This window comes from Cicer arietinum, chromosome 3, assembly GCF_000331145.2.
Source record: "Cicer arietinum cultivar CDC Frontier isolate Library 1 chromosome 3, Cicar.CDCFrontier_v2.0, whole genome shotgun sequence".
Classification (NCBI taxonomy): domain Eukaryota; kingdom Viridiplantae; phylum Streptophyta; class Magnoliopsida; order Fabales; family Fabaceae; genus Cicer; species Cicer arietinum.
In genome coordinates, this window is record NC_021162.2 from 21,878,864 (window position 1) to 21,886,046 (window position 7,183).

Below are 7,183 nucleotides of genomic sequence, written 5' to 3' on the forward strand. Positions count from 1 at the left end.
TATATATAAAAGCAATTTAACATTAAGTAAAAAAATTAAAATCTAATATTTTAACTATGATATGATTTTGCGACTTCATTCTATATTCAAAAGTTGAGGAGTAATTCAATGCTAAATACCTAAAAACATCACTCTCAATAATATAGTGAATTACAAAACTTAATAACATAGAATAAAAAAGACAATTTTAAGATGGTCCCGAAACGCCCGTTTTTAAAATAATAATAATAATAATAATAATAATAATAATAATAATAATAATAATAAAATTATTAATTAATTAATTAATAATAATAATAATAATAAAATTATTAATTAATAATAATAATAATAATAATAATAATAATAATAATAATAATAATAATAAAACAAACCAATCACCTACTCTCACTTTTTTTCTATCTCACTCCCTCCTTCTTCTCTCTCTCGGCAAAATCCCAACTCCCCCATTTTTTTCGTTTTTTTTCTTCTTCTTTTTCCTTCTCTTTGCTTCTTCCCATCTACAAAGCATAAATCCTCAACTCTTATAATGAATTTAACATCCTCAAGAACATAATTTCTCATACTTCTACCAATGCTCTTAGGTAGGATTTTGGGTTAGGGTTTGTGCTCTAAGGAAGGAAGGAGAAAGGTACCCATTTCTTGAGAGTTGTTTATTGAGACTCTTTTAGGTAAATACACAACTCTAATGCTAATATGAATCTCTAGAAAAATGTAGTTTTGTTTAAAAAATTTATTTTGTGCTTAGAGTATATTTAAATGATTTTTATAGTTTCCTAGAGTTATCTAAACTTTAGAATAATTTTTTGAGAATAATTTATTTTCTAAAGTCTTGAGAATATTTTTTGATACTCAGATTTGTCAGCTGAGGTCCTGCCGACTACTCTGGAAGTTGTTGGAGAACAAACGTAGTCGATTCTCCATAGTTGTGAGTAGGCAGACGATGATCATCGTCATATATTTTTATAATACGATAATTATTATTTTACTTGCTTTCTATATTAAAGTATTTATTGACAAATTGGAGAACACAACCTTTGATTTTTCTCGAATTCATCCTTAATTATTTTTATGGTTTTTGTTATATAATATATTAATAGTTTGATTTATTTATGAGTTATAAAATATTTAAATATTGAATTGTTATACAGTTGAATATATTTTTTCCACGAGTTATGATGAAATGAGAAATAATTTTCCTACGTATTTGGAAAATCGTTGTTATAATTGTGAAATCGTTAACGGCGGTAGGTGCTCACTTTGATTCACCTCTTTATGAATTGGATTTTAAATATATATACTTGAATGGTTAAATTATAAGTTTAATGATTTTATTATGTGTATAACATAATCGCCACAAAATTGTAAAACTATTATTCGTGCCTTTTTGTGTTTCCCTTCTAGTTGGTGGTGATTGTTGTCTCCTCACTAAGTCTTTGTGACTTACCCCTTCATGTTGTTTATTTTTTCAGATTCGCAGGCAGCTGAGTAGCAAGCTATTAGTAGATTCAAGTTTCGATCATATTTTGTTTTGGTAGGCCTTTTTGATCGATGACCTTTTTTTAATTTTTGTAAAGTCTATAGAGTCATGATGTAATTTGCAGTTGTTTTGAGTCTAGAAAGTCTTTTGGGGGATGTACTGAATATTTAGCACATCAAATTATAAGATCATTCATGAAAGAATTTGCAGTAACTGATAATGGTTCTAAGTTCCTAATTAATGTACAAGAAATTACTTGAATGGTTAAATTATAAGTTTAATGATTTTATTATGTGTATAACATAATCGCCACAAAATTGTAAAACTATTATTCGTGCCTTTTTGTGTTTCCCTTCTAGTTGGTGGTGATTGTTGTCTCCTTACTAAGTCTTTGTGACTTACCCCTTCATGTTGTTTATTTTTTCAGTTTCGCAGGCAGCTGAGTAGCAAGCTATTAATAGATTCAAGTTTCAATCATATTTTGTTTTGGTAGGCCTTTTTGATCGATGACCTTTTTTAATTTTTGTAAAGTCTATAGAGTCATGATGTAATTTGCAGTTGTTTTGAGTCTAGAAAGTCTTTTGGGGGATGTACTGAATATTTAGCACATCAAATTATAAGATCATTCATGAAAGAATTTGCAGTAACTGATAATGGTTCTAAGTTCCTAATTAATGTACAAGAAATTAGGTAACTGAAATCAAACCAAAACAACTAAAAAAATACTTAAAATATAGTTCCAAACTGAGTAAAATTTGCTCAACGAATCTGAGACAAAAAGAAAATGATTCCCAAACTGAAAAATTTGCTTAGAATACAAAATTATGTTTTTTTTTTTGAATTTTAGGACAGTTCCTTTCCATTCCAACTCTCAAACTCCTCTTTAATCATCAATTAAATTAAGAAAAAAGTTATAAAAATCTCACATCAACTTATATCCAAAGCACAACACTCAAATTCAATACACAAAACATACATGACACAATTCAAAATCACCACAACATGCATTTCATCAAACAAACTTTGACTTTGCACTTTCATAAACACATGACATGCAATACCTAAAACTGAAATTTAAAAATGAAAACATAATTTTTTTTACTTAATCATTCTAAAAATGAAGTTTAACTCTAACACACCCTAGAAAGGTTTTAGTTGGAGGTTTATGCTACCTTCGAATCTTTTTGAAGGAGATGAGAATTCCTCAATGTAGTCTTGGTTTCTACCCCATCATAGTAAACTCTAACCTTCTCTCCATCCAACTTTTCTTCTTTCTACCTATTTTCATCCTTCCAATTCTTCTTATTTTATCTTTCTCTCAGAGCTCACAAAACAAGTAGGAAAGGGAATGATTAAGTTGTCTTTCTTTCTCATTATGCTTTGGTGAAAGATGAGGTTAAATAGGATGTTGGTGAGTAAAGAGGAGAAGTAGAGTATGATGTGGTCTGCTTCAAGATGGGGAAAGAAGAAAGTAAAAATGAGGTGTGGGAGTGGAGTGGTGGGTGAGGGAATGAACATAAGTGTCTAGTAGTAGTAAGAAGTGACAACATTTAAGTAGGTGTTTTTCTTATTTTACCTATACTAACATAAGTTATGAGAAAACTATCCTTATGACTAACGGGCTTCTAGCTAAATGAGTTTAGAACGTCTCTTCACACACATAGTTCTACTTGTAAATAAATCAATGTAGTAGTTAAGATTTACATTATAATTATTAATAAATAACTCTTGCTCATAAATTATGGTTACATAAATATCATGGGATTAGTTTTACTACTAAATTTAGAAATAAAAATAAGAACGGAATACTTCTACTGGTTTACCACATTGTAAAAATATATATTTCATAGTAGAAATATAACGTCTTGGATTTTGGTACAAAACATTATTTAAAAGTATTTATTTTTTAGAAAAATTACGACTGTTTTTTTTTTTTTAACGTAAAAATGTCTAGACTACTATTCATTTAAATAATTATTAACAATAATATTTATTTACTACCATTTAAAAAATATTTATTTTGAAACTAAAATGAGATAACACCTTTTAAATCAAAGTCATAGAAATTATAAAAATTGTAAATGACGATCTTTCAATTATTTATAATGGAAGATAACTCACCTTTGTATTTCTAATTTAAAAAGTTGGTTACAAAGATTAAAATAAAACATAGAAATAATGCAACATTTTTTGTTATTACAAATAGTTTTAAAACCTCATTTTTCACTCCACATTCGCCATGCATCGACACACATCACAATAATTATTCTTCAATATGCTCGAGTCATTAGTACCTAAAATATTGTTGTAAGAGTCAGTCTTTCTCCATCATCCACATCAGATCAAAACTAAACATATGGTCAAATGACAAAATAAATAAATGTAAAAACTTTCAATTTAAAAGAATAAAATGCATAATGTAAAAACTTCAATTGTATAACAAAAACATATGCATAATGCATGATCCTAAAAATTATATGATCCAGATATAAAATCTTCCACTAAGGCAACTTCCACGAAGATGCATATGCAATACATGATGATATATTCTTAAAATAGAATTCTTCCACACATAAATAATGTCATAGCATTCAAAATTTACTAAGATCATATACCACGTGTTCTTGTCATCAGAATCGTATATTTATAGAAAAATATCTATAAAAAATGAAACTTTCATATTTTACTCACATCATAAAAATTTCAACTTTTCTCACATACACATAAAAATTCAAATTTGATTTCATATTCTTCACAAAAATTCACAAAAGTCTTAATTAAAAATTATGGTATACATAAATTAGGGGTTTATAACATTGTCTTAATTACAAAAGTTTTGATCATATCACCAAAGTCAAATAATTAAGACATATTCGTAATCATCAAAATTGAAGTGGTCTAATTAATATTGTCATTAAAAGTGGAGGCTAATTAATAATAGTATGTTTTCAATCCTTAGAATATAAATTCAAGATATTTCAAATCATAAAATCACAAGTAATCACTCTAATCTTTAATTGAGATCAATCCAAATCGTTAAACAATCATTTCATAAAATCAAAAGGTAACAAACAATTATTGCATGATTTAAATTAAAAAATAATTTCAAATCATAGACAATAAATTCATAATATTTAAATCATAGAATGAATAATTTAAGACAATAAATTCATAATAATTAAATCATAGAATCAATAATTTAAGACATGCCGTAATTGTAATTAATTTAATTAGAAAGTCACAAAAGCCGAAGTAATCAATGCATTGTATTTTTTTTTTCTTCTAAATATATAAGATAAAAAAAAATTAACATTAACTACTAAAACAATTCATATATTAAAAAAAAAAAAAAACAAAGTAGTACATATTAATCAAGACATAGGTCGTTCCAACTTAAAAATTTCCAAGAAATATTGCTCTGATACCACATTGTAATGCCCCATATTGCTTTAAAGATTTCCTATTGTCTCCACAAATCAACATCAATCTTTTCAGTTTGTTTTGTCCTCACCTTCATACTTTCTAAAAAACTTCTCAAAATGTCACTTATCCAATGAAAGCTCCCAATCAAGCACACTTAAATCCAAGTCAAACAAGCTTAATTGTAGAGTTCTTATGTAATAGACCGTCGAAAAGGAGATACATCTTATTGGTATAGGTAATATATATCAATCATTATAAGTCTTCTTTCAACCATATAGCCTCATACGTACACAATCTTAGGATCTCTCTTGTTCCAATGTGATTTGGTTCATTCATGTGTCCGTTTTTCTGAGAGATGTCTCAAGAGCCGCTTATTGTACATGCCTTGTAAACCAAAAACCACTCCCCGCCTCATCTACCTCAAGCATCACATGACACATGTAAAAAAAGGGAAGCAAATAAAGACATTTTATATATAAAAGAAAAATTGTGTTTTAACAAATTGACCATTGAAACTCCTCCACATGGACTATTTGGTCCTTTAAGATTTAAAAGTATAGATGTTGCAATATTGAAATAAGTTGTGCAAGTGTAAACAGTCCGAAAATAAGTAATAAAGTGTAAGTAAAGTATTGTTATCAGAAGGATTGATTATGTCTCCTATTTTAATACTTTTCTAGATGAATAATTTGTTTGTTATAAAAATAAAAAGAACGCCTTTCTGAGTAACAATCTAGAGATAATTTTATCATTCAAGGTAGTTTAGAATTTAACTTAGTTATAAATTTGTTTGCATGCGCTAGTAAGCAGTAACATGATGTAGCATTCCTAGGAAACAAATATACCTTAAGGACTTTTTCCAACTCATCATGCTACACTTTATTTTAGAAAATCAGCTTCTCTATGGACTTAAATGTTATTCATAATCATTTAACATTAATATATTTTCCAAACATATTAACTTAATCAATTTTAAATCAATTTTTGTCCATCTTTATCCTTTTTTGAACTCAAAAGACTAGCAATAAAACTTAATTGATCAATTTAAGTTTTCAAGATTAGATTAAAAATAATTTGTTTAAGAGGAAGCTAATCACAATACAACATACTAAAATGCAAACTTCATTAAGACCTCATTAATCCTTCACTACAAAGAGTTTTAACTCATATTGAGGTTAAATATTAAACAGTAAACACACCAAGGAGTTAATTGTAGCACAAATCAATGTAGAAATGAAAGGTACAAAAAGGAAACACGAGATACAATATTGTCGACAACAAGACCAACCAACATCAATAGTAGTACAACCCCTTTAAGCTCAAAGTCTTCAAGAAATAATGTGAATGGATTCAAAATAAGTTGGTAATAGAAGATGATGGTGTATTTTAAAGGTGCAAACAGGAGAATGGGGGTTGAATTGTGTTTGACTAAGCTGATAATTTTTTCATTATTTGATTAAATTAGTTCAGACTTGATGATTTAGTTCGAGTAGACTGAATAACAAAACTAAAGAGTGCAAGAATAAAATAACACAAATAATTTATCCTGGTTCATCACTAACTTGACTACATCTTGTCCCTTCACTCATAAGGATTTAATCCACTAATTCAACACCTTGAATTACAAAGCATCTAACTCTCCTAGTCAATCTTCTTAAACAGTCTGACAACCTAGACTTTTGAGGAACACACACACCTTGACTCTACCAGTTAAGTCTTCTCCACACAATATGACAACCCCAAATTGTTGAAGACGCACTAACACCACTATCGGGTTTGAATACAAAGGTTGAAACTTGAGTAGTTGCTTCTAACAAGCTGATTGTAGAAAGAAAAAAAATTTTAATAAATTAATCTTTAATCATAAATCAAAATCAAAATCAAAACTTATTTTTTATTTTCTTCAAATTTTTTGACCATATCTTCTTTTCAACTTGGTCAAAGATTTTCTTCAATCATAAATCTGAATTAAATCTTATTTTAGCTTTTCTTAAAAAACATGAATCTTCTTTCATACTCTGTGAAGTCAAATATATTATTCTCATAAAATACATATGTTAACATCAAAACTCTAAGTATAAAACCAACTTGGTTCCAACATATTCTAGTGAGAGACATTGGAGTATTAGTATTAAGGTTGGTGAAGGCGCTGGAAATTAGGGTTGCAGTCTCTACACTTGCTTTTTAGATTTTTATTCTTATATAGGACAAGTCGAGTACATTCTCTTTCCTCTTTTTTGGTCTTTTTCCAATAAAAATTCCCTTGGCCGAATATCCAAA

The 7,183-nt window shown here is 27.9% G+C and overlaps 1 long non-coding RNA gene across 1 annotated transcript; it reads left to right on the plus strand.

Annotated features, from left to right (window-relative positions):
* The first annotated feature begins 416 nt into the window (after nt 1-416).
* On the plus strand, nt 417-2,080 carry LOC113785696 (uncharacterized). The gene is made up of 4 exons (XR_003471798.2): nt 417-671; nt 857-928; nt 1,473-1,534; nt 1,908-2,080. It is a non-coding gene; the product is annotated as an uncharacterized lncRNA (long non-coding RNA).
* The last annotated feature ends 5,103 nt before the right edge of the window (nt 2,081-7,183 follow it).